Source organism: Phyllobates terribilis, unplaced genomic scaffold, assembly GCF_046119375.1.
Source record: "Phyllobates terribilis strain yellow unplaced genomic scaffold, ASM4611937v1 Scaffold_2__4_contigs__length_985480577, whole genome shotgun sequence".
Taxonomy (NCBI): Eukaryota; Metazoa; Chordata; class Amphibia; order Anura; family Dendrobatidae; genus Phyllobates; species Phyllobates terribilis.
This window is the reverse complement of record NW_027362762.1, coordinates 436,860,983-436,888,093: the sequence shown is the minus strand read 5'-3', so window position 1 is coordinate 436,888,093 and position 27,111 is coordinate 436,860,983. Positions and strand designations below refer to the sequence as shown.

Sequence of the window (27,111 nt, the reverse complement as noted above, 5' to 3'; positions counted from 1 at the left end):
GTTGAATGGGATGTTGTGAGCCCTCCATTGATCCTTCTAGCGTGGGTCTGGATTTAGGCCACAACTACACAATAAATAAGGGATAACTCTGTTCCTGTTAAAGAGGCTGTAGTAGTGGCGTTCATGTGCACAGGCCAGACGTAGATTTGTAAAACCAGACAGATTTGCCAAGAAGACCTCATTTGTATTGAGTGTTGCACATAAAACAAAAATCCTTGTTTTCTAATAAAGGAAACAGATGAGTTTATCTAGATCGTATTGATAGGCACTGTAAAGGACCACCACTAAGTTCTTATTGAAATAACAGCCAACAACATCTATATTCAATATATACTGTACAAGCTATGCATGGTGGAGGGCTGTGGTTGCACAGATATGTTGTCATAGCCTATATGGACCATACAACTATGTTATTTAGAGATGCTAGACTACAAAGTGATGAAAAAGGTATCAATTACATTTTTGAATGTAGTTAATACAATACAGATTTTGAGTAATAGTAACAAAGAAAAAAGTTTTATAAATTATTTGAGAAAGCTAAAGGGGTTGTCCGGGACTTACAAATGAATGACCTATCCTTAAGAATGGTCATAAATATTAGATCAATGGAGGAAGAACAAAACTAGGCACCCTTACAAGTCAACTGTTTTCTGCTCTGGCAGTTGCCAGCTATAGGCAATGTATGGGGTGGAACACAGCAGCTCCTACATTGTTTAGTGGTCTGTCCTCCTATTCACTCTTGTTTCAACCAATGAATTCAGATATTCATTTTATGAAATAATAACCACATAAAGGATATATAGATCCATAAATAATTCATAAGGAGTAACCCAGATTAATAAAGTCTATATGCAATACCTCCTTACAGTATAGTAATCTATTTAAACAAAATAGTCATCTGTTATTTCATAGCAATATTTTATTACAGTTATTCAACACAGCAAACAGAGTAAGATTAAAAAACTAATTGACTAAATTGCAAGCAGGATATATTGTACAATCCCATCAAGTATATAATCACACAATGTGATACAAAATATAAGTCAATTAGATGGCTAAGTAATATATATAACAACTATATCTGATGTAATTATGTAATATACTCTTTGATGGTAACTTAGCCAACTAATTGACTTATATTTTGCATCACATTGTGTGACTATATACTTGATGGGATTGTACAATATATCCTGCTTGCAATTTAGCCAATTAATTACTTAATATCTATTATTATATACTGGCAATAATGCTGTATATCGAGTTACCCTGTACAATGTACCATAAGGGATAGAATTTGATATAGACCTCCCTGTATTTTAATAAATGCATTAATTTATGTCATGCAGTAAATATACTGTTGATATTGATGTATATTGAACCAAACTGTATAATATACTACCTTTTGCCAATAAGATAGTGGTGGACCGCACCACCCCTGTGGTTTTATGGGAATTTTTTAGGGGCTGTTTTTTAATCTTACTCTGTTTGCTGTGTTGAATAACTGTAATAAAATATTGCTATGAAATAACAGATGACTATTTTGTTTAAATTGATTACTATACTGTAAGCAGGTATTACATATAGAATTCATTTTATGAAACCCTGTTTAATAAGAATAGAATAAACCTCTACTTTCATTTCATCCTGTAAGAGTCTTAGGGGATGATTCATTATGACGGGCTTTAATAGGCAAACACTACTTGAAGGGGTGTTCTCAAGTTCTAAAATCAATTTACTTAGTTAAACAGCATGAAAATAAGCAGGTTTGCAATTGACTTGCTTTTTCTATCTGCTGTGATTCACCTGCAATGAGAGATTTTATCTTTTAGGGTGTATAGCCTCCTTCCATGGAGAAAGGCATGCCGTTAATAGTGGTCCTACCATAACCTTGTCTTCAGCACTAGATCCTACGGTCTCCTTGATGGTCTCCTAGTGAGACCTCCACCCAGCAGAAGTTCATGGAATAGCCCATGGACACTATTCATAGGACTGCTGCATCCAAGTATTAATGTAATACTGTAAAACCAATATTTTGCTCACTCAGTGTAATATTTTTGCACATGTTTGAGAGTGGCTTTAAATTTGTTGTTGCAGAGACATCTCAGAAATAATTTTATGGTCTATAGCAGATGACAAATACAAACTCACTAATAAAACTCTTATTCTAAGACTTTTGTTATTGGAAATCATTGAGACATAGACAGTATTTCTGGTTCATAACCTCTATAAAGCTTTTCTGCTCATGTATGCTTTGTAATGTTAACAAAGAAGAGCAGCTCCTATAGAACTTGTTCCAGGAACTCCAGTGCAGCTCCTAAGATACATGCAAATATTCACAATAGTCTGTAACCTTAGTCCCCTCATGAATGCATATTTCTGTTCATCATAGTGCCACAGAAAGCAGTAACGTGTCAAGGTGTTGTAGAATATAGGGGTGGATCTATCGCCAATGCAGCCGGTGCAGCTGCACCGAGGCCAGGAGGTGGAGGGGTTCCACCGACAACCGCAACTACTTCAGCGGGATGTATTATGGCGCAGGGAACCCGCCGGCTCCCTGTGATGAAATACACGCCACAGGCCAATCAGAGGCCGGCAGCTGACATCGGCATGCCCGTGACTGGGGGCGCATGTCAGTGACATCATGTGCCATGACGGGGACGCCGAAGTCAGCTGCCAGCTTCCACATCAGCTGTAGAAGAGGACCCCGAGCAGTGTGGGGGAAGGTGAGTAGTATCGTTTGTTTTTAATATATTACAAAACAGGGCACATTATAGCAGGATGTAGGACATATATATGAGGATGGGGCACATATATACCTGGATGGGGGACATATATATGAGGATGGGGCATATTATACCAGGATGGGGCACATATATACCAGAATCATGCACACATATACCAAGATGGGGCACATATATACCTGGAGGGGGCTCATTATACCAGGATGGGGGACATATATATGAGGATGGGGCATATTATACCAGGATGGGGCACATATATACCAGAATCATGCACACATATACCAAGATGGGGCACATATATACCTGGATGGGGCTCATTATACCAGGATGGGGGACATATATACCAGAATCATGCACACATATACCAAGATGGGGCACATATATACCAGGATGGGGCACATTATAGCAGGATGGAGCACATATATACCAGGATGGGGCACATTATAGCAGGATGGAGAACATATATACCTGGATGGGGCACATATATACCTGGATGGGGCTCATTATACCAGGATGGGGGACATATACAGTACAGACCAAAAGTTTGGACACACCTTCTCATTTAAAGATTTTTTTCTGTATTTTCATGACTATGAAAATTGTACATTCACACTGAAGGCATCAAAACTATGAATTAACACACGTGGAATTATATACTTAACAAAAAAGTGTGAAACAACTGAAAATATGTCTTATATTCTAGGTTCTTCAAAGTTGCCACCTTTGGCTTTGATGACTGCTTTGCACAGTCTTGGCATTTTATTGATGAGCTTCAAGAGGTAGTCACCGGAAATGGTCTTCCAACAATCTTGAAGGAGTTCCCAGAGATGCTTAGCACTTGTTGGCCCTTTTGCGTTCACTCTGCGGTCCAGCTCACCCCAAACCATCTCGATTGGGTTCAGGTCTGGTGACTGTGGAGGCCAGGTCATCTGGCGTAGCACCCCATCACTCTCCTTCTTGGTCAAATAGTCCTTACACAGCCTGGAGGTGTGTTTGGGGTCATTGTCCTGTTGAAAAATAAATGATGGTCCAACTAAACGCAAACCGGATGGAATAGCATGCCGCTGCAAGATGCTGTGGTAGCCATGCTGGTTCAGTATGCCTTCAATTTTGAATAAATCCCCAACAGTGTCACCAGCAAAGCACCCCCACACCGTCACACCTCCTCCTCCATGCTTCACGGTGGGAACCAGACATGTAGAGTCCATCCGTTCACCATTTTTGCGTCGCACAAAGACACGGTGGTTGGAACCAAAGATCTCAAATTTGGACTCATCAGACAAAAGCACAGATTTCCACTGGTCTAATGTCCATTCCTTGTGTTCTTTAGCCCAAACAAGTCTCTTCTGCTTGTTGCCTGTCCTTAGCAGTGGTTTCCTAGCAGCTATTTTACCATGAAGGCCTGCTGCACAAAGTCTCCTCTTAACAGTTGTTGAAGAGATGTATCTGCTCCTAGAACTCTGTGTGGCATTGACCTGGTCTCTAATCTGAGCTGCTGTTAACCTGTGATTTCTGAGGCTGGTGACTCAGATAAACTTATCCTCAGAAGCAGAGGTGACTTTTGGTCTTCCTTTCCTCATGTGAGCCAGTTTCTTTGTAGCGCTTGATGGTTTTTGCAACTGCATTTGTGGACACTTTCAAAGTTTTCCCAATTTTTCACACTGACTGACCTTCATTTCTGAAAGTAATGATGGCCACTCATTTTTCTTTACTTAGCTGCTTTTTTCTTGCCTTAATACAAATTCTAACAGTCTATTCAGTAGGACTATCAGCTGTGTATCCACCAGACTTCTGCACAACACAACTGATGGTCCCAACCCCATTTATAAGGCAAGAAATCCCACTTATTAAATCTGACAGGGCACACCTGTGAAGTGAAAACCATTTCTGGTGACTACCTCTTGAAGCTCATCAAGAGAATGCCAAGAGTGTGCAAAGCAGTCATCAAAGCAAAAGGTGGCTACTTTGAAGAACCTAGAATATAAGACATATTTTTAGTTGTTTCACACTTTTTTGTTAAGTATATAATTCCACATGTGTTAATTCATAGTTTTGATGCCTTCAGTGTGAATGTACAATTTTCATAGTCATGAAAATACAGAAAAATCTTTAAATGAGAAGGTGTGTCCAAACTTTTGGTCTGTACTGTATATGAGGATGGGGCATATTATACCAGGATGGGGTACATATATACCAGAATCATGCACACATATACCAAGATGGGGCACATATATACCAGGATGGGGCACATTATAGCAGGATGGAGCACATATATACCAGGATGGGGCACATTATAGCAGGATGGAGAACATATATACCTGGATGGGGCACATTATACCATATCTGTTAGATATAACAGGTTCACCTTACTTTAGGACCATGTCAACTAAGCTGTGCCGTTCTTGCAGAAATTCTGCACTATGCCAAGAAAGCAACTGCTAAAAATTTGTCAGCCCACTGTGCACCCTTCAGAATGGGTTCTTCTCATTAACCACATGTTCAACTACTAAAAGTACGTAAATTTAACAACATCAGAACATTGCACAGCACAGTGGCTCAGTGATTAGCACTGTTACTTTGCAGTGCTGGGGTCATGGGTTCAAATCCCACCAGGGACAACAACTGCAAGGAGTTTTTATGTTCTCCCCGTGTTTATGTGGGTTTCCTCCTACACTCTAAAGACATACTCAAAGGGAATCTAGATTGTGAGCCCCAATGGGGACAGTGCTGATAATATCTGTAAAGTGCTGTGGAATTAATGGCGCTATATAAGCCAGTAAAATAAATAAATATATAACAGGTTGAGGGACATTATTACTGGAATGGGCATCCCTTATTATGTATCATCCTCTCTAGTTATGTATGGGTTGGTCCCTTATTATGTATCGTCCTCTGTTGTTTTATACAGTGCTGTCCCATTATTACATAGTATAATGTCTTGTTAAATATAGTACTGTCCCTTACATAGCATATTCTCCCTATTTTTGGTATTCACATCACCCTCTCTTTATTATACAGAGTCCACTCTTGTTTGATATAAAATACAATGACTGCTGATGGGGCAGCATCTGACCGGAAGACCAGTCCCATCGGCCTCCTCCATTAGAAAATAAGCTTTCTCATGCTCCATCAGCCATGATTGCAGTTTATATCTAACAAGAGATGGTGGTCTGTAATAAAGGACAGGGTTCTATATAATCTGATATGTAAGGGACGGTGTTGTACATAACAATAGTAGGCACTGTGTAATAAAGGGATGGCAAGATACAATAATATAATATAATATAATGAGAGAAGACTATGTAATATATATATATATATATATATATATATATATATATATATATATATATACAGTACAGACCAAAAGTTTGGACACACCTTCCCATTTAAATATTTTTCTGTATTTTCATGACTATGAAAATTGTACATTCACACTGAAGGCATCAAAACTATGAATTAACACATGTGGAATTATATACTTAACAAAAAAGTGTGAAACAACTGAAAATATGTCTTATATTCTAGGTTCTTCAAAGTAGCCACTTTTGCTTTGATGATTGCTTTGCACAGTCTTGGCATTCTCTTGATGAGCTTCAAGAGGTAGTCACCGGAAATGGTCTTCCAGCAATCTTGAAGGAGTTCCCAGAGATGCTTAGCACTTGTTGGCCCTTTTGCCTTCACTCTGCGGTCCAGCTCACCCCAAACCATCTCGATTGGGTTCAGGTCTGGTGACTGCGGAGGCCAGGTCATCTGGCGTAGCACCCCATCACTCTCCTTCTTGGTCAAATAGCCCTTACACAGCCTGGAGGTGTGTTTGAGGTCATTGTCCTGTTGAAAAATAAATGATGGTCCAACTAAACGCAAACCAGATGGAATAGCATGCCGCTGCAAGATGCTGTGGTAGCCATGCTGGTTCTGTATGCCTTCAATTTTGAATAAACCCCCAACAGTGTCACCAGCAAAGCACCCCCACACCATCACACCTCCTCCTCCATGCTTCACGGTGGGAACCAGGCATTAAGAGTCCATCCTTTCACCTTTTCTGCGTCGCACAAAGACACTGTGGTTGGAACCAAAGATCTCAAATTTGGACTCATCAGACCAAAGCACAGATTTCCACTGGTCTAATGTCCATTCCTTGTGTTCTTTAGCCCAAACAACTCTCTTCTGCTTGTTGCTTGTCCTTAGCAGTGGTTTCCTAGCAGCTATTTTACCATGAAGGCCTGCTGCACAAAGTCTCCTCTTAACAGTTGTTGAAGAGATGTGTTTGCTGCTAGAACTCTGTGTGGCATTGACCTGGTCTCTAATCTGAGCTGCTGTTAACCTGCGATTTCTGAGGCTGGTGACTCGGATAAACTTATCCTCAGAAGCAGAGGTGACTCTTGGTCTTCCTTTCCTGGGGCGGTCCTCATATGAGCCAGTTTCTTTGTAGCGCTTGATGGTTTTTGCAACTGGACTTGGGGACATTTTCAAAGTTTTCCCAATTTTTCAGACTGACTGACCTTCATTTCCTAAAGTAATGATGGCCACTCGTTTTTCTTTACTTATCTGCTTTTTTCTTGCCATAATACAGATTTTAACAGTCTATTCAGTAGGACTATCAGCTGTGTATCCACCAGACTTCTGCACAACACAACTGATGGTCCCAACCCCATTTATAAGGCAAGAAATCCCACTTATTAAACCTGACAGGGCACACCTGTGAAGTGAAAACCATTTCCGGTGACTACCTCTTTAACCCCTTAAGCCCCGAGGGTGGTTTGCACGTTAATGACAAGGCCAATTTTTACAATTCTGACCACTGTTACTTTATGTGGTAATTACTCTGGAACACTTCAACGGATCCCCCTGATTCTGAGAATGTTTTTTCGTGACATATTGTTCTTCATGATTGTGGTAAAATTTCTTCGATATCACTTGCGTTTATTTGTGAAAAAAATGGAAATTTGGCGAAAATTTTGAAAATTTTGCAATTTTCAAAATTTTAATTTTTATGCCCTTAAATCAGAGAGATATGTCACACAAAAGAGTTAATAAATAACATTTCCCACATGTCTACTTTACATCAGCACAATTTTGGAACCAAAAATTTTTTTTGTTAGGGAGCTATAAGGGTTAAAAGTTGACAAGCGATTTCTCATTTTTCCAACAAAATTTACAAAACCATTTTTTTAGGGACCACATCACATTTGAAGTCACTTTGAGAGGTCTTTATGACAGAAAATACCCAAAAGTGACACCATTCTAAAAACTGCACCCCTCAAGGTGCTCAAAACCACATTCAAGAACTTTATTAACCCTTCAGGTGCTTCACAGGAATTTTTTGAATGTGGAAGAAAAAAATTAACATTTAACTTTTTTAACAAAAATGTTACTTTAGACCCAATTTTTTTTATTTTCACAGGGGTAACAAGAAAAAATGGACCCCAAAATTTGTTGTGCAATTTCCCCTGGGCACGCAGATACCCAATATTTGGGGAAAAAACACTGTTTGGGCGCACGGCAGGGCTCGGAAGGGAAGGAGCGCCATTTGACTTTTTGATTGTAAAATTTGCTTGAATAATTAGCGGACGCCATGTTGTGTTTGGAGAGCCCCTGTGTGCCCAAACATTGGAGCTCCCCCACAAATGACCCCATTTTGGAAACTAGACCCCCCAAGGCACCTATATAGATGCATAGTGAGCACTTGGAACCCCCAGGTGCTTCACAAATTGATTCGTAAAAATGAAAAAGTGTTAGCGGACACCATGTCGCGTTTGGAGAGCCCGTGATGTGCCTAAACAGTGGAGCTCCCCCACAAGTAACCCCATTTTGGAAACTATACCCCCCAAGGATTTTATTAAGGTGTATAGTGAACATTTTGAACCCAGAGGTACGACACAGAATTTGTTTACATTAGGTCATCATATTGAATAAGTTGTCATTAGTCTTGAGCGCAAGTGCTCGCTACTTGAGTTTGCATCGGGTACTCAAGTATGCACCATGTACAGCGTGTGCTCGAGTGACGTGCTCGAGTCCCTGCTCCGCATGTTTCACGGTTATTAGACACCCCAAAAAAAACATGCGGGGATCGCTCGTGCATGGCAGGCAATCCCCGTAAAGTTTTTTTTGGCCGCGAAGCATATGGGGCAGAGACTCGAGCATGTCACTCAAATACCCATGATACTTATGCATACCAGAGCACCCGATGCAAACTCAAGTAGCGAGCACTTGCGCTCAACACTAGTCGCCATATCGTCATCTTTTTTTCTTACTTTTGAAAAAAATCCCAACCCCATCACAACCCCAGCCCTAACCCTAGCACAACCCTAACCCTAGCACAACCCTAACCCTAGCACAACCCTAGCCCCAAACCCAGCCCTAACCCTAGCCCAATCCTAACCCAAGAATTTATTTTTGACGCCGTTCCTTGTGCGGTATAAGTGATTAGACGACTTTATTCTTCGGGTCGGTGTGATTACAGCAATACCAGAATCATATGGGGTTTTTATGATTGACAGCTGTCACACACTAAAAGACGCATTTTTTGTAAAATCTAGTTTTTGCATCGCCATATTTTGAGAGCTATAATTTTTCCAGATTTTGTCAGACAGTCATGTGACGGCTCGTTTTTTGCGGGATGACTTGACGTTGTTATTGGTGCCATTTTCAGGCACGTGACATTTTTTGATCGCTTTCTATTCCGATTTTTGGGAGGCAGAAAAAACAAAAACCAACAATTCAGGAATTGTTTTTTTTTATTCTGTTCCGCGTGTGGTAAAATTGATAAGGTAGCTTTATTCTTCGGGTCAGTACGTTTACAGCGGTACCACATTTATATCGTTTTTCTATGTTTTGCACTTTTACATAATAAAAGCAATTTTATAGAAAAAAATATTTTTTAGCATCGCTTTATTCTGAGAGCTATATCTTTTTTATTTTTCGGATGATGGAGCTGTATGGTGGCTTGTTTTTTGCGGGACGAGATGACGTTTTCAGCGGTACCATTTTTATTTATATTTGTCTTTTTGATCGCGTGTTATTCCATTTTTTTGTTTGGCAGTATGGTGATAAAGCATTGTTTTTTGCTTCGGTTTTTTTTTTTTTTTTTTTACCGTGTTCACTGAAGGGGTTAACTAGTGGGACAGTTTTATAGGTCAGGTTGTTCCGGACACGGCGATACCAAATATGTGTACTTTTATTGTTTTTTTGTTTTTTTTATAATAATATTTATTGATGGGTACATTATATTTTTATTTTTGGTGGATTATTTTCTTTATTTTTTTTTAATATTTTTGCAATTTTTTTTTTTTTCACTTTCTGGAAGTTTATATAGTTTATTACTTTGTCCCACTCTGGGACTTTCACTTTTTTTTCTCTGATCGCCTGCATGGCACAGGAATGCAGCACCATCCCTGTGCCATGCAGGCTGTCAGCGCCGGACAGGGAGAAGATTGTTTGGAGATGCACTGTGCATGTCCAAACAATCTTCCTGCTGTCTGGTGACCCGGATGTTGTCATGACGACATCAGGTCGTCATGGCAACACCCGGGAAGCCTTTGCAGACAGCGCTGGAAGCCGGAAGAGGAGGTGAGTATCTGCGATCACCTCCCCTTGCCCCCGCAATGCTGCGATCGACTTCGATCGACTTCGATCACAGCATCGCGGGGGTTAATGTGCTGGGAGCGGTGCAGGACCGCTCCCTGCACATAGTATCGGGTGTCAACTGTGACAATCAGCTGACACCCGGCGGCGATCGCGCCCGCACAGCCTGTGTGCGCGCGCGATCGCCATGACGTACTAATACGGGTCTGGCTCTTAAGTCCCAGGGCACAGACGCGTATTAGTACGTCAGATGTTATTAAGGGGTTAAGCTCATCAAGAGAATGCCAAGAGTGTGCAAAGCAGTCATCAAAGCAAAAGGTGGCTACTTTGAAGAACCTAGAATATAAGACATATTTTCAGTTGTTTCACACTTTTGTGTTAAGTATATAATTCCACATGTGTTAATTCATAGTTTTGATGCCTTCAGTGTGAATGTACAATTTTCATAGTCAAGTAAAGACAGAAAAATCTTTAAATGAGAAGGTGTGTCCAAACTTTTGGTCTGTACTGTATATATACAGTATATATATATATATATATATATATATATATATATATAGCTTGGTTGCCATAAAAGGAGGGGGCCCGAACACATTTCTTGCACAGGGGCCTCGAGCTGTCAGTGTCCGCCCCTGGTGGAATATATGAGTCTTCTGTTCAATGGCTCTTAATTGTGATAAAAAAAGGCAAAATGCTGAAATGTAATGGGAGATATTTAACAGATTTTACATCTGTTTGGTTCCAAAAATACCAATCATAAAGCATTGGCCTATGGTGGGCAGCATGGTGGCTCAGTGATTAGCACTGTTGCTTTGCAGCACTGGAGTCCTGGGTTTAAATCCTACCAAGGACAATATCTGCAAGTAGTTTGTATGTACTGAGCTCTTAGCTGATTTATGGCCACATATTACATTTAACTTGATTGTGAAGGGAATAAAATGACTAGCACTTCTGTCCATAAAATGGCTGCTGGAGGAGGAACATGTGACCAGACCAATCTATCTGCCTCCTCAAGTAGAGATGCAATAAATGAGGAATATGGTGGTTCAAAATCTGCGCTGCCCGAGGTACACTCAGACACAGAGGTGAAACATGAATGCGGTTTGTGTCAACGCGTTTCAAGGTTTTCAAACCTCTTCATCAGGATCATTGTGGTTTCCTCCTGATGAAGAGGTTTGAAAACCTTGAAACGCGTTGACACAAATCGCATTCATGCTTCAGCTTTGTGTGTGAGTGTACCTCGGGCAGCGCGTATTTTGAACCACCATATTCCTCATTTAAAGCATCGTATCCCTTACATGCTTCTATAGGAGATGTGACTTTCACAACCCTATCAGGTGAGCATACCTATAATATTTTACATCACTTTATTACCAGTTAAGACCCTATTTTCCCTTTTTGTCTCTCCACTTTTACCTTTTGCTCCTCAAATAGAAAAGCAGCTTTCCCATGTGATGTGTTTTACTTTCGGAGGAAGTTGATGGACAGGTCTGGTCACATGTTCCTGCACCTGCAGCCATTTTATTGAAAAAAGTGCTGTATGTATATACTTTAAAAAAAATGTCCCCAAAGGTGGCCAACCCCTTTAACCTATGTAATATATAAGAATTAAAATACCAAAATGTTACTATATTATAATCATTAATTTTTATTATTCTCTGGACATACAACAATGGTCAAGAAACGTCATATTCTGCTTCAGAGGGTCATAATAGTGATAATTGATAAATTGCCACATAAAAATAAATCTTTTGAGTATGATCGTAGCAAATGTCAGTACAAAGAAACATTTCCCATCTTTTCCATTAAATGCTTCGGCTCAGTCTTTGTTTATAATGGAATGAAAATCTAATGGAAAACAGGATGAACTAAGGCAAGAACCATGCCTAGACGGCTAGTCTACGCGGCCATTTACTGGCTGAGTTCAATAAATTCAAGTTATCATTGAACTTCCTTGGTTTGGATGAAAAGTGTCCTACAAGTGTTTGCTTTTAGGTTTCATGTACTGATCTGCTGTGAATCAAAATCACTTCATTAACCACCAGATAAAAACAATATAAGACTAATAAATGTCATATGGTAGAAGCTGAGAAACAGATGAGGGGCTGGTGAGAGCCCAGGCCAATCTAAAGGCTCTTGTTCTGACTCTAGGTTCTAGTAAGAAGAGTATTTAGGTTGGGTATAGTATGTGTGCACATTACACTGTACAAATATTGCCCTATACACATTAAGCATCAAGTTTTCTTTAAGGGCGGTGCAGCATAGCAGAGTTTGTCACTTACCTGCTTTTTAATGCACCTGCTACTTAATGAAAAACCATAGGTAATACATTGTGATCTTTCTCCTATCCTGGCAAAGGGCACACAGCTTGGCTGTACTGATAAACTTTGGAATATCTGCTATCTGTATTTGGTTGTGATGGTTGCGATACATAAAATACACAGCCTTCTCCCTCTAGTGGATAGTTGTGTGACTTTTCAGTATCTGACTTTAAAGAAGCTCTTCCGTGTAGATTTTTTTATTAAATGCACGTGTGAGTGTATTAATATACTCACCTACCGCTGCTCTGTCCGGTGTCCATCGCTGTTCTTCTGCTCTTCTCAGTGACGTCACCGCAATTACAACTAGACTAGCCGGCTCACTCTATGCTCAATGTGTGAGCCATTAATCTCTTTTATAATAAAAGCCTATGGAGTCTCATTCTGACGCTCTATAGACTTACACTGTAAATGTCACTTCCGGGTCATGCAGAGCGCAGCGTGACCCAGAGAGTCTGCAGAGCGGTGACGTCACTGAGAAGAGCAGAGAAGAACGGCGCTGGATTCCGGAGAGAGCCGCGGTAGGTGAGTATATTAATACAATCACACTACATTACATGCACATACACACATTTTATTAAAAAAAAAAACTACATGGGAGGGCTTCTCTGACAGGTTACACCGTTTCCTCATTCTGTTGGTTAAAAGAGAGTTTTTATACTATGTTCTAACCTAAATTATATGTTCAAATGAAATACACATGTATGTAGAACTTAGAACTATATTAATAACTGCACATAATTCTGTTCAATGTATGCAGAATTGTCCCATAGATGAAACCCTAGCAATTTGCCATTTTACCATTTACCTTTAAAGGGAATGTATCATCATAAAGGGACTTATCGTTTAAAGGGAACCTGTCATATAAAATAATGCTATTAAAGGGAACCTGTCATGTACTTTGTAGTATCTAAACTGCCACTATTGCGTTGTTAGTGATGCAATGTGCATCACTAACACACTTTTTTCATTAAAATCGGCGCTATAATCTTTTGTAAAAAGCACTTTATATAGTTATATCATACCTGCTTGTTTAGTTATAGGATAGGGGTGTGATTCATCACATTTAGTCATGGTTGTTGCCTCCCACGCCATATGAATTGTGTTCCTGGGCTTGCGCTGATGTCACTAGTATCGGAGTCTAAATCCTTGCGCTTGCGCAGTGTGTACTGACCAGCCGCACTTGCGCAGTGTTGATCTGGGAGCCACGCATGCGCCGTGACAAGCACACAGTGAAGATGGGAACTACACACAGCTTCACTGCGCATGCGCGGGAGCTGCTCGTCACAGTACATGCGCGGCTCCCAGATTGACAATGCGCAAGCGTGGCTGGCCAATATAAGCTGCGCAAGCGCTGCTGGCCAATATCCACACTGCGCAAGTGCGGGACTTAAGTTCTGATACTAGTGACGTCCGCGCAAGTCCAGGAACAGAATTCAAATGGTGTGGGCAGCAACAACCCTGACTAAATGCGATGAGTTACACCCCTATGACTAAACAAGCAGGTATGACATAAATACATAAAGTGCTTTTTACACGTGATATTAGCGCCAATTTTAATTTAAAAAGTGTGTTAGTAATGCACATAGTGATGCAGCTTAGATGCTACAAAGGACATGACAGGTTCCCTTTAACCTGCAGATATGGGGTCAATCTGCAGGTTAATAGCGTTCTGACACCGTGCAGCCGCCGCACTGAGAGCCTCGTTGCTGGAAGGAAATTAACTTTATTTCCCCTGGCAGCGTTTGACTTCAAGTCATAGGTAAGGCGCCGGTGCGGTTTCAGTCATCGCTCAGTGTATAGAGAGCGGTGGCTGCAACCTCGCCCCTGGCAGTGACTGACAGCCGTCTCTAATGCTGAGTCTGCTGTCAGTCAGTGCAGGGGGTGCAGTTATAGCCACCACTCTCTATACACTGAGCGATGACTGAAATTGCATCGGTGCCACCCCTATGACTGGAAGGCGAACGCTGCTAGGGGGAAGAAAGTTATTTTCCTCCCGGCAGTGGGGCTCTCAATGTGGGTGCCGCACATTGACAGAACACTATTAGCCTGCAGATTAACCCCAGATCTGCAGGTTAATAGCATAATTTTACATGACAGGTTCCCTTTAAATCATGTTCTTAAGTTAAGTGTATTTTGAAAAAAAAAAAGTGATTTTTTTTTCAACTTTCAAAATTATTACCTATAAAAAAAAAAAAAGAAATCTTGCAAGTTTTACTCTGGTCTTCAGGACTTTGCAAGGCTCATACTTCCTGTTCTGTACAGAAGATTTTTCAGCATTCTCATTATCATCACAGACAGGATTACAATGAAAGGTAGGCCCTCTATACAAAGTAGATAAACAAGGAGCCAACATTTATAAAATGCGATGTCTCTTTACACTACCTTCACAAGCACCATTGCATTGATGGGTACATGCTTAGATAACGCTTTTATACAAAAGGAAGGGTCTAAGTCAGTCTATAGCTGTTGTTGAAAGTGTCCAACAGAAAGTAGGAATCTAGTCCTAGTGGCCATTATAAAAATTGCACGTTTTTCCTTTTTTGTCAAGATATATGATATAAAAAATAAAAAATACACACATTTTTTCAGTAAAATAGATTTACAATAAAAATCTTATTTAAACTATATGTCATTTTCTGATCAGAACTTTAAAGGTAAAATAGTGCATGCTTAGTATGAATAGGACTTACATTGTAAAAAAAAAGAAACATGTTCTTGTTGGGGAATTTTTTTTTCAGGTGTTTTTTTCAGAGACTTCTCTGTTGAAAAAAAAGCATATGTGTTAAAAAAGCTGCAGCTAGACAAAAAAAAAGTATGGAAGAGGTTGTTGATAAATTTGAATTAATTGAATTGGGAGGGCTACCTGCTTGTGTCTCTGGCCACATTCACACGTTCAGTATTTGGTCAGTATTTTACATCAGCATTTGTAAGCCAAAACCAGGAGTGTGTGTGTGTGTGGGGGGGGGGGGAATGCAAAAGTGGTGACGTGTTTCTATTATAGTTTTCCTCTGATTGTTCCTCTCCTGATTTTGGCTTCCAAATACTGATATAAAATACTGACCAAATACTGAACATGTGAACGTGGCCTTATAATGAGTATTATGAGTATTTGGATGCTCCATTATACCAATTTGGAAGTCATTAGACACATTCTAGCTAGTACATACTCATGTTCCCAACACTTGTTGTGCATCGTTATTGGGACCACCCTATATTCCTTTTCCCCTTGTTAAAATTTGTGCCTGCAGTCTTTTTCTTAAACAGCTGTTACTTGTTACTGGACAAAAGGAATGACTACTGTGAATAAAGTGATTCTCCAATTAGTTGTTTGCATACCGCTATGAGATAACGAGGACTAATTGCCCTTGACAATTTATTTGTGGGTCTATTTCCACACTCAGCAATGTGGGTATGGAGCGGTAAATGTCTACTACTAGCTTGTTTGAGTAAATAAATGTAAAATAAACATTTCCCTTCTAAGCCCTTTTTTCTGCTGCTATGTAGCTTTTAGTGTGAATTTTAATTGATGCTTTCAGAAAACCTTACAAATGCCAATAAATCCTTCCCAAAGCCATCACATGAAGATAGCCGTCTACACTGTTTATCTTACTTTAATTTGTAACTTGAATTGAAATATTAAAGAGGACCTGTCAGCAGGATATTCGACCCCTAACTAAAGGTATGAGTGTAAAGTCCCTTTAATGCTTATTACATTCATATTTTTGTAGCAGAATTTTTTGGAGGCGTTAGTGAGAAATTGATTCTTGAAGTTTTATTCTCAAGCGCGTTCAAGAACTTAAAAAATAGATTTCTCACTAATGTCCCAATGAAATTCTACTAGAAAGGTATGAATGTTATAAGCATTAAAGGGAACTTACACTACCTTTAGTTAGGGGTTGAATATCCTGCTGGCAGGTCCTATTTAAACTCAGTCGAATTTTAAGTGCATTGGTATTGAAGGGTTCTATGTTTTTGTCATACAGTCCAATAATAGAGGATTGTTTCCAATTCAAATGGCCCTTTCCCTGATCAACAAAAGGAGGATAGCTCCAAAAGTAAACTCTTACTCATTAGGGACTAGCATGTCCATGCATTAAACACAATGATTTCTTTTAACCCAATGTAGAACTTCATTAACCCTGTGGTGGCAAAGCAGAGGAATTAAGCACATCCTGCTAGGCACGCTCTTGCACTAAAACTCATCCCTTGGGGTCTCAATTGTGGCACTGCTTATTTGATCTTTTATTAAATTTCTCCTGTATTTGAGAAGGAATACAAACTGATCGACAGCTGTTTGGTGCTGTTGAACATTCAACATGCACAGAACAATCACTTGTATCAGTGTGGGCAATTCATTTTCCCAAATGGCCACATGAGAGACCGTGACAGTTGTGGAGGGTTGAACCATTACGCTGGAATTAATTCTGCTCAATATTAATAATAACATATTAATTATATTATTATTTTATATGATCATTAATTATATCACTTAACATTGAGTAGAATTAAGAATGCTGACACCCCCTGTTAGGAGGGCGGTTGCAGACAACTTTATTTAAATGGAACGCAACCGACCCCGGGGTCCGCGATGCAGCCTGGTGGACTGCTGCCGAACACTTGCCGGGTGGAAAGGGAAGAAACCAACTAAACTGATAACCCGTCCGTGTTAACAGAACACTGGACCGGGTAAAGCGTTACGCTCTATCTCCGTTAACTGCACGGAGGGAGAGCGACCGGCAAGGCACCTACAAGCTATCTAAGCCCTTCGTGTTAATGCACACGGAAGGGTAAGACGGTTCGCACAATCTCCAAGGACTGCAGGGAGATGTGCGACCGTGGGAAAAGCAGTAGCCCTGTCTTCGATACAGGCGCTACGCTATAGGAGTTGGCGCTAGTATAACGGTTCACACAATCTCCAAGAACCGCAGGGAGACGTGTGACCTGTGGGAGAAGCAGTAGCCCTGTCTTCGATACAGGCGCTACTCTATAGGAGTTGGCGCTAGCGTGCGGGTGTGATTCCCGCCGGGTATTCGTGCACTCAGCCGGCGTGCTACCGGACTGAGTAGACCCGCTCTATATGGCTCACAGGCGGTACTGGGAGAACGGCTACTCCAGACGGCTCGGGGTGTTAGGCGAACCCCCTGGTCAGAGTCGAGCTGTCAGCCTAAGCTACCTGCCTGCATAAGCTATGGCTCTTAGAGGAGCTCAAGAGTAAGCGTGCACACCACAAACTACCAGCTCAAATGATCTGAGCGCGTCGCCATGTTTGTGGGCGGGCCTTTTAAAGATTAAGCCCTGCCCACTGATGCGCCATTGGTGACGTTACCCGTGGACCAATCAGGCAGTGCCAGGTCACCGGGTCAGGTGGGTGCCAACCCACCAATCATGATCCGCTGGGTCACGGACATGCTCAATGCGGCAAATCCTGGACTTAGATTCCACAAGCCCTGTCTCCCTCTGCAACCCAGGCTTAACATTGCTAGGCACAACTACCTGGGAGACAAACAGTGCTCGCGGACCAGCTAGGCGTTGGGGCTGATATCGATGCTGAGCAGCATCAGCCCTGGCTGGACTGAAATAGGAGACCACAGAAGGTCCTGGACCCATTTGGAATCCAGCACCAGACTGATGCCTAACACCCCCTATATACCATATGAGTACTCACACAGACCCCCTCTATACAGTGTGAGTCCACATACAGCCTGCCTATATACAGTATTAGCCCCCTATATACAGTTTGATCCCACACACAGCACCACATATATACGGTATGAGCCCACACAGACACCATATATGCAGTATTAGCCCCTACACAGTCCCCTTTATACAGCATTTCCCCCCACACAGCTTCCTCTATACAGTATGAATCCACATACATCCTTTATATATAGTATGAGCCCCCATACAGTTCCCTATATAGTTTGAGCCCAAACTTAGCCCCCTACATAAAGTATTATCACATACACAGCAACCTTCTATACAATATGAACCCACACACAGCCCCCTATATACAGTATGAGCCCAAATCATGGTCCCTATGTACAGAATAAGACTGCACACAGCTCTCCCTATATACATTATGAGCTCATACACATTCACACATTTTATAAAACAACCACATACTCACCTTGCTCCCATTTCACTGGCACTCTGCGCCGATTTTTGCTGTGTGCACTGACGCTATTCACAGCAGATGCGATGTAGGGCCACCATCGCGTCTACTGTCTCAGACGCATACGCTGAATGGTGGAACAAGGAGCTGGCGGCTCCCTCCTCCACCATTGTACCCACGGGGGGGGGGGGGCAGGCAGGGAAGGGCAGCTCATGGACCAGTATTTTCGACCCTTCAGCTGTCTTGGTCCGCAGGCTGGACAGGAACAGCCAAAGGCCCGGACGTGGCCCGAAGGCCACACTTTTGCCTGAGTCTGACTTACTGTATATAATCCTTCTGGCCCAATAGAATATCATGTTTTTGGCAGCACTATACCTGTTACTTGGAGTAATGTGCCGCAGATATTAATGATTTTTATGCATAAAAATGAAAATACCCGACTGATGAGCATTTTGCTCATTCATTGGTTGATTGCCTATTTAAACGGGCCAATAGTCGGGAATGTCCATTTGTCAGTTATTGACTTGTCTAAATGTAACTTTATAAGAGGTATATAGTAGATATTACTGTTTACCCATTTCATTAATTTACCTGTCTAGAATCACATAATATCTACCAGCTGGCATTTTTCTTCTTTTATTTAGGCTGATTTACATTCTCCTTGTTGTATAGTATGCATTATTGGATTTATTTTAGAAGGAGATTAGAACATTGTACAAACATTTCAGTACATAGGAACTTATATAACTGATTTTTAAGAGCTCTTGTAGTATTTTGGTAGAGAGGGGTCAGCTCAGCCTCCACCTGTCGTTGTACTATCACTAATAAGCCCATGTAAGTGCTGGCTGACAGATCTTTCTAGAAAATGCTGCTTAGAAACATCTCGAAGTTGCGGACCTTGTTCACTATTTCCAGACAAGCGATAATGAAGCAGGTCTGTGCATTACAGTAATGGTCACTATTAATGGATGTCTTCTGCCGGCTAGCTTCTCGGCCAAGTCTTCCTTCTCTATGACTCTCCGGCATTCCAAGCAATGTTATTATTAATCCGCTCATTTACTAAGTGACAGATGTAGGAGGTCAGTGGATGAACATTTCATTCAAACCAAACAAGTTTCATGCTTGATTACCATTAAATCACCCCTTAGGCAGAATACCTATTACTACTGAGCATGGTGTAGAAAGAAAGTATTAATGACAAGCCATCAATCCATTCTGTGGCCCCATAATCTCCTCTCAGTCACCAAACACTGACAGAAGATGGAACGCAGCAGTAGTTTTCAGTAGTTATGGGATAATCTCCATACCTCACAAGCATGACTGATCTTTAAAAAAAAAAGTAACTTCACTTAAAAATTTTGACATTTTGTAAAAACATGTCAGAAGTTTTAATGGGTGGGATCCGGGTGCTGAGACCCTCATTGATCACTAAAACAAAGGCTTTCTGCCTTTCCATTTTAGCTATCGGTAGCACCCGAACCCCCACCAAACTAAATTTTTGAAATGTCGTTATGACAGTGCTAGTTGCAAGAATACATGTAGGAAGATTACACAATTTAGTTAATCTACCTTAAAGCAGTAAAATGCCTTTCTACAGAATCTATCATCAGAAAATGACCTATAACTTAAATCAGGTTTTTATGTTGAATTGATTTTTTGCAATTTTTTTTTCCCATATCACAATTTGCATTAAAAATAAAAAATAGAAATCTTGCAATTTTTACATTGGCCACTGGAATTTTTTTTAGACTCTCCTTGTTGTTTCAGGAAATTCACATGTACATTAGCCACAATGAGCATACTCTGACTCTATCTGTTGTAATGAAGCATCTAATGAGCGTGTGCAAAGGTTATTGTAAATGGCAGGTGAGCTGGGTCAGCTGTGACACTGCTTATTATTAAAGGTGGATCCACTGTTATCGGCTGTCTATAGAGGTTTTACATGTCATTATAATCTTCCCTCTGATGATAATGCACCTTGCTGAATACTCTTCCTGAAAAGACAGGAAGTATGAGTATAAAATCCCCAGTGGCCAGTGTGAAAATTGCAAGATTACAAATTTTGTTGTTTAATAAAGATTATGATATTTTAAAAAAATTGCTAAAATATAAAAAAGTTTATAAACAAAATCCTGATCTAAACAATAGTTAATTTTCTGATGATAGCTTCCCTTTAAAGGTCCTAAGGAGGTTAGGGGAATGGTATCTCATTAAAAATCCCTATTATAATTAGTGTTGAGCCACCCCCGTAGTGTTCGGGTTCGGTTCGGTTCGTCGAACACCGGGATGTTCGAGGAACTGTTCGTCGAACTGTTCGTCGAACACCTTAGAACACCGTCGAACACCGTTAAAACCAATGGCAGGCAAACAAAAACACATAGAAACACATAGAAAACACCTTCAAAGGTGTCCAAAAGCTGACAAACTGCTCAGAAGACGCTTTCTTTAAAAAAGCCGGCCGGCAATTCAGCAGCGGCATACACCGGTACCCGACAATTTAGACAAAAAGGAATAGAGCCTCACACATAGATTAGATAGATAGAAACATGTCAGTCACATATATATGAAGTACAGTGACAGTGTTGCTTACTGTACTTGTCATTTAGTGTAAAGGATTTATTAAAAAATATAATAGTGTTTTCATGCACTGTCTCTTTAAAAAAGCCGGCCGGCAATTCAGCAGCGGTATCCGACAATTTATAACAGACAGAATAGAGCTTCACACATAGATTAGATAGATAGAAACATGTCAGTCACATATATATGAAGTACAGTGACAATGTTGCTTACTGTACTTGTCATTTAGTGTAAAGGATTTATTAAAAAAAGTAATAGTGTTTTCATGCACCGTCTCTTTGAAAAAGCCGGCCGGCAATTCAGCATCTGTACCCGACAATTTATAACAGACAGAATAGAGCTTCACACATAGATTAGATAGATAGAAACATGTCAGTCACATATATATGAAGTACAGTGATAGTGTTGGGTACTGTACTTGTCATTTAGTATTAAAATAAAGGATTTATTATTAAAAAAAATTGGCGTGGGGTTCCCCTTAATTTTAGTCTCTAGCGGAGGTTAAGCAGACAGCTGGGGCAGATGTTTGAAGCCTGGGAAGAGGGTAATACCCACGGAGCTTCCCAGGCTACTAATATGAGCCCCCAGCTGAATACATAGCCTTTACTAGCTATTAAAATGGGGGACCCCCCCAAAAAAATGACGTGGGGTCCCCCCTAATTTAATAGCTAGCAAAGGCTAGGCAGACAGCTGGGGGCTGATATTAATAGCCCAGGAAGGGTGCCATGAATATTGGCCCCCTCCCAGGCTAGAAACACCAGCCGTCAGCCGCCCCAGAAATGGCGCATTCATAGGATGCGCCAATTCTGGCACTTAGCCTCGCTCTTCCACGCTGCCCTGGTGCGGTGGCAGGGGGTAATAGGGCTGGGGTTGATGTCAGCTTATAATGCCAGCTGACATCAAGCCCAGGTTAGTAATGGAGAGGCGTCTATAAGACACCCCCATTACTAACCCCATAGTCAAAGTTAAAAGAAAACACAAACACCCAGAATAAAGTCCTTTAATTGAAATAAAGACACAATCCTTTATTGTTCTAAATTAAACCATACTTACCATCACGCCCATTCCAGCTGAAGCCAACGATCTCCTGCAATAAAAGAAAAATAATAAAGCAACATCATCCTTACCTTTCCATGGTTCCCACGACAGCTTCAGCTCTGCTACATCGAGATGACAGGCTGGACCGCAGCAGAACGCCGCCATCCAGCCTGTCATCCCGCAGACACTGAGAAGCGCAGGCTTGCTTGCGCTCTGCAGTGTCTGGCTGTGACGGCATAAAGATGAGACGAGTTCATGTCCAATGAACTCAGCGCACCTCATGCACGTCACTGACAGCGTGGGAAAATTCTCACGCTGAAGCGCTGAGTGCAGGAGAATTCTCCCACGCTGTCAGTGACGTGCATAAGGTGAGCTCATGTCCAATGAACTCAGCTCACCTCCTGCACGTCACTGACAGCGTGGGAGAATTCTCCTGCACTCAGCGCTTCAGCGTGAGAATTCTCCCACGCTGAAGCGCTGAGTGCAGGAGAATTTTCCCACGCTGTCAGTGACGTGCATAAGGTGAGCTCATGTCCAATGAACTCAGCTCACCTCCTGCACGTCACTGACAGCGTGGGAGAATTCTCCTGCACTCAGCGCTTCAGCGTGAGAATTCTCCCACGCTGAAGCGCTGAGTGCAGGAGAATTTTCCCACGCTGTCAGTGACGTGCATGAGGTGAGCCGAGTTCATTGGACATTAACTCGGCTCATCTGGATGCCCTCACAGAGAGACACTGTGGAGCGCAAGCAAGCCTGCGCTTCTCAGTGTCTGCGGGATGACAAGCTGGATGGCAGCGTTCTGCTGCGGTCCAGCCTGTCATCTCGATGTAGCAGAGCTGAAGCTGTCATGGGAACCACGGAAAGGTAAGGATGATGTTGCTTTATTATTTTTCTTTTATTTCAGGAGATCGTTGGCTTCAGCTGGAATGGGTGTGATGGTAAGTATGGTTTAATTTAGAACAATAAAGAATTGTGTGTTTATTTCAATTAAAGGACTTTTTTCTGGGTGTTGTGTTTTTTTTAAATACTTTACTAGAAATTCATGGTGGTCATGTCTAATACTGGCGTGACCCCATGAATTTTGGGCTTAGGGCCAGCTGATAATGCCAAGCTGGCCCTAACCCCTTTATTACCCAGTGAGCCACCGCATCAGGGCCCTGGATGAGTTGGGTACAGCGCCAGAAGATGGCGCTTCTATGAACGCGCCATTTTCCGGGGTGGCTGCGGACTGCAATTTGCAGCGGGGGTGGCCCAGAAAGCTTGGGCCTCCCTGCGCTGCGGATTCCAGCCCCCAGCTGCATAGTTGTACCTGGCTGGACACAAAAACAGGGCGAAGCCCCACGTCAATTTTCTTTAAATTATTTCATGAAATAATTAAGAAAAAAAGGGCTTCCCTATATTGTTGTGTCCGGCCAGGTACAAATAGGCAGCTGGTGGCTGGGGGCAGCCCGTTCCTGCCTGCTGCACCTGACTGGACACAAATATAGTGCGAAGCCCCACGTCAATTTTTTTTTAATTATTTCATGAATTTCCTGAAATAATTTAAAAAAATTGAAGTGGGGCTTCGCACTATATTTGTGTCCAGCCAGGTACAGCAGGCAGGAACGGGCTGCCCCCAACCACCAGCTGCCTATTTGTACCTGGCCGGACACAACAATAAAGGGAAGGCCTTTTTTTCTTAATTATTTCATGAATTTCATGAAATAATTAAAAAAAATTGAAGTGGGGCTTCGCACTATATTTGTGTCCAGCCAGGTACAGCAGGCAGGAACGGGCTGCCCCCAACCACCAGCTGACTATTTGTACCTGGCCGGACACAACAACATAGGGAAGGCCTTTTTTTCTTAATTATTTCATGAATTTCATGAAATAATTAAAAAAAAAATACGTGGGGCTTCGCCCTATTTTTGTGTCCAGCCAGGTACAACTAGGCAGCTGGGGGCTGGAATCTGCAGCGCAGGGAGGCCCAAGCTTTCTGGGCCCCCCCTGCTGCAAATTGCAGTCCGCAGCCACCCCGGAAAATGGCGCGTTCATAGAAGCGCCATCTTCTGGCGCTGTACCCAACTCATCCAGGGCCCTGGTGCGGTGGCTCACTGGGTAATAAAGGGGTTAGGGCCAGCTTGGTATTATCAGCTGGCCCCAAGCCCAAAATTCATGGGGTCACGCCAGTATTAGACATGACCACCATGAATTTCTAGTAAAGTATTTAAAAAAAACACAACACCCAGAATAAAGTCCTTTAATTGAAATAAACACACAATTCTTTATTGTTCTAAATTAAACTATACTTACCATCACGCCCATTCCAGCTGAAGCCAACGATCTCCTGCAATAAAAGAAAAATAATAAACCAACCTCATCCTTACCTTTCCATGGTTCCCACGACAGCTTCAGCTCTGCTACATCGAGATGACAGGCTGGACCGCAGCAGAACGCTGCCATCCAGCCTGTCATGCCGCAGACACTGAGAAGAGCAGGCATGCTTGCGCTCCTCAGTGTCTCGCTGTGACGGCATCCAGATGAGCCGAGTTCATGTCCAATGAACTCAGCTCACCTCATGCACGTCACTGACAGCGTGGGAAAATTCTCACGCTGAAGTGCTGAGTGCAGGAGAATTGTCCCACGCTGTCAGTGACGTGCATGAGGTGAGCTCATGTCCAATGAACTCAGCTCACCTCATGCACCTCACTGACAGCGTGGGAAAATTCTCCTGCACTCAGCGCTTCAGCGTGAGAATTCTCCCACGCTGTAAGTGACGTGCATGAGGTGCGCCGAGTTCATTGGACATGAACTCGTCTCATCTTTATGCCGTCACAGCCAGACACTGCAGAGCGCAAGCAAGCCTGCGCTTCTCAGTGTCTGCGGGATGACAGGCTGGATGGCGGCGTTCTGCTGCGGTCCAGCCTGTCATCTCGATGTAGCAGAGCTGAAGCTGTCGTGGGAACCATGGAAAGGTAAGGATGAGGTTGCTTTATTATTTTATTTTTATTACAGGAGATCGTTGGCTTCAGCTGGAATGGGCGTGATGGTAAGTATGGTTTAATTTAGAACAATAAAGAATTGTGTCTTTATTTCAATTAAAGGACTTTATTCTGGGTGTTTGTGTTTTTTTTAACTTTGACTATGGGGTTAGTAATGGGGGTGTCTTATAGACGCCTCTCCATTACTAACCTGGGCTTGATGTCAGCTGGCATTATAAGCTGACATCAACCCCAGCCCTATTACCCCCTGCCACCGCACCAGGGCAGCGTGGAAGAGCGAGGCTAAGTGCCAGAATTGGCGCATCCTATGAATGCGCCATTTCTGGGGCGGCTGACGGCTGGTGTTTCTAGCCTGGGAGGGGGCCAATATTCATGGCACCCTTCCTGGGCTATTAATATCAGCCCCCAGCTGTCTGCCTAGCCTTTGCTAGCTATTAAATTAGGGGGGACCCCACGTCATTTTTTTGGGGGGGTCCCCCATTTTAATAGCTAGTAAAGGCTATGTATTCAGCTGGGGGCTGATATTAGTAGCCTGGGAAGCTCCGTGGGTATTACCCCCTTCCCAGGCTTCAAACATCTGCCCCAGCTGTCTGCTTAACCTCCGCTAGAGCCTAAAATTAAGGGGAACCCCACGCCAATTTTTTTAATAATAAATCCTTTATTTTAATACTAAATGACAAGTACAGTAACCAACACTGTCACTGTACTTCATATATATGTGACTGACATGTTTCTATCTATCTAATCTATGTGTGAAGCTCTATTCTGTCTGTTATAAATTGTCGGGTACAGATGCTGAATTGCCGGCCGGCTTTCTTAAAGAGACGGTGCATGAAAACACTATTATTTTTTTTAATAAATCCTTTACACTAAATGACAAGTACAGTAAGCAACACTGTCACTGTACTTCATATATATGTGACTGACATGTTTCTATCTATCTAATCTATGTGTGATTCTCTATTCCTTCTATTCTAAATTGTTGGGTACAGATGCTGAATTGCCGGCCGGCTTTTTTAAAGAGACGGTGCATGAAAACACTATTATTTTTTTTGATAAATCCTTTACACTAAATGACAAGTACAGTAATCAACACTGTCACTGTACTTCATATATATGTGACTGACATGTTTCTATCTATCTAATCTATGTGTGATTCTCTATTCCTTCTATTCTAAATTGTCGGGTACCGCTGCTGAATTGCCGGCCGGCTTTTTTAAAGAGACGGTGCATGAAAACACTATTATTTTTTTTGATAAATCCTTTACGCTAAATGACAAGTACAGTAAGCAGCACTTTCTCTGTACTTCGTATATATGTGGCTGACATGTTTATATCTATCTAATCTATGTGTGAAGCTCTATTCTTTCGGTTCTAAATTGTCGGGTACCGGTGTACGCCGCTGCTGAATTGCCGGCTTTTCATGTTTCACTGTTGGCACTGTTCCCATCGATTTGGGCAATCACTGTAATGCCACAACCACCATGGCTGTGGCATTACAGTGAGTGGCAGACAATCCCTGCATGATTGGTGCTCTAAATAGCACCAGACATGCAGGACACGCTTTTGGTGCACGAACAGTTATCGAACATAACCTCGAACAGCCGAATTTTTTGCAAATCGTTCGGGTTCGTCGAACAACTCGAACACCGCCCAAAACAGCTCGAATTTGAGATTGGCGAACAGTTCTAGTCAAACACCGCTCATCTCTAATTATAATGTATAAAATTATCCTTATAGTATGTGTGAGTTAT

General features: G+C 41.8%; 1 protein-coding gene across 2 annotated transcripts in view; it reads left to right on the top strand.

The window, feature by feature from the left end:
* Positions 1–27,111, top strand: part of NHS (NHS actin remodeling regulator) — a 266,748-nt gene that overhangs the window by 88,473 nt on the left and 151,164 nt on the right. The window lies entirely within an intron of this gene.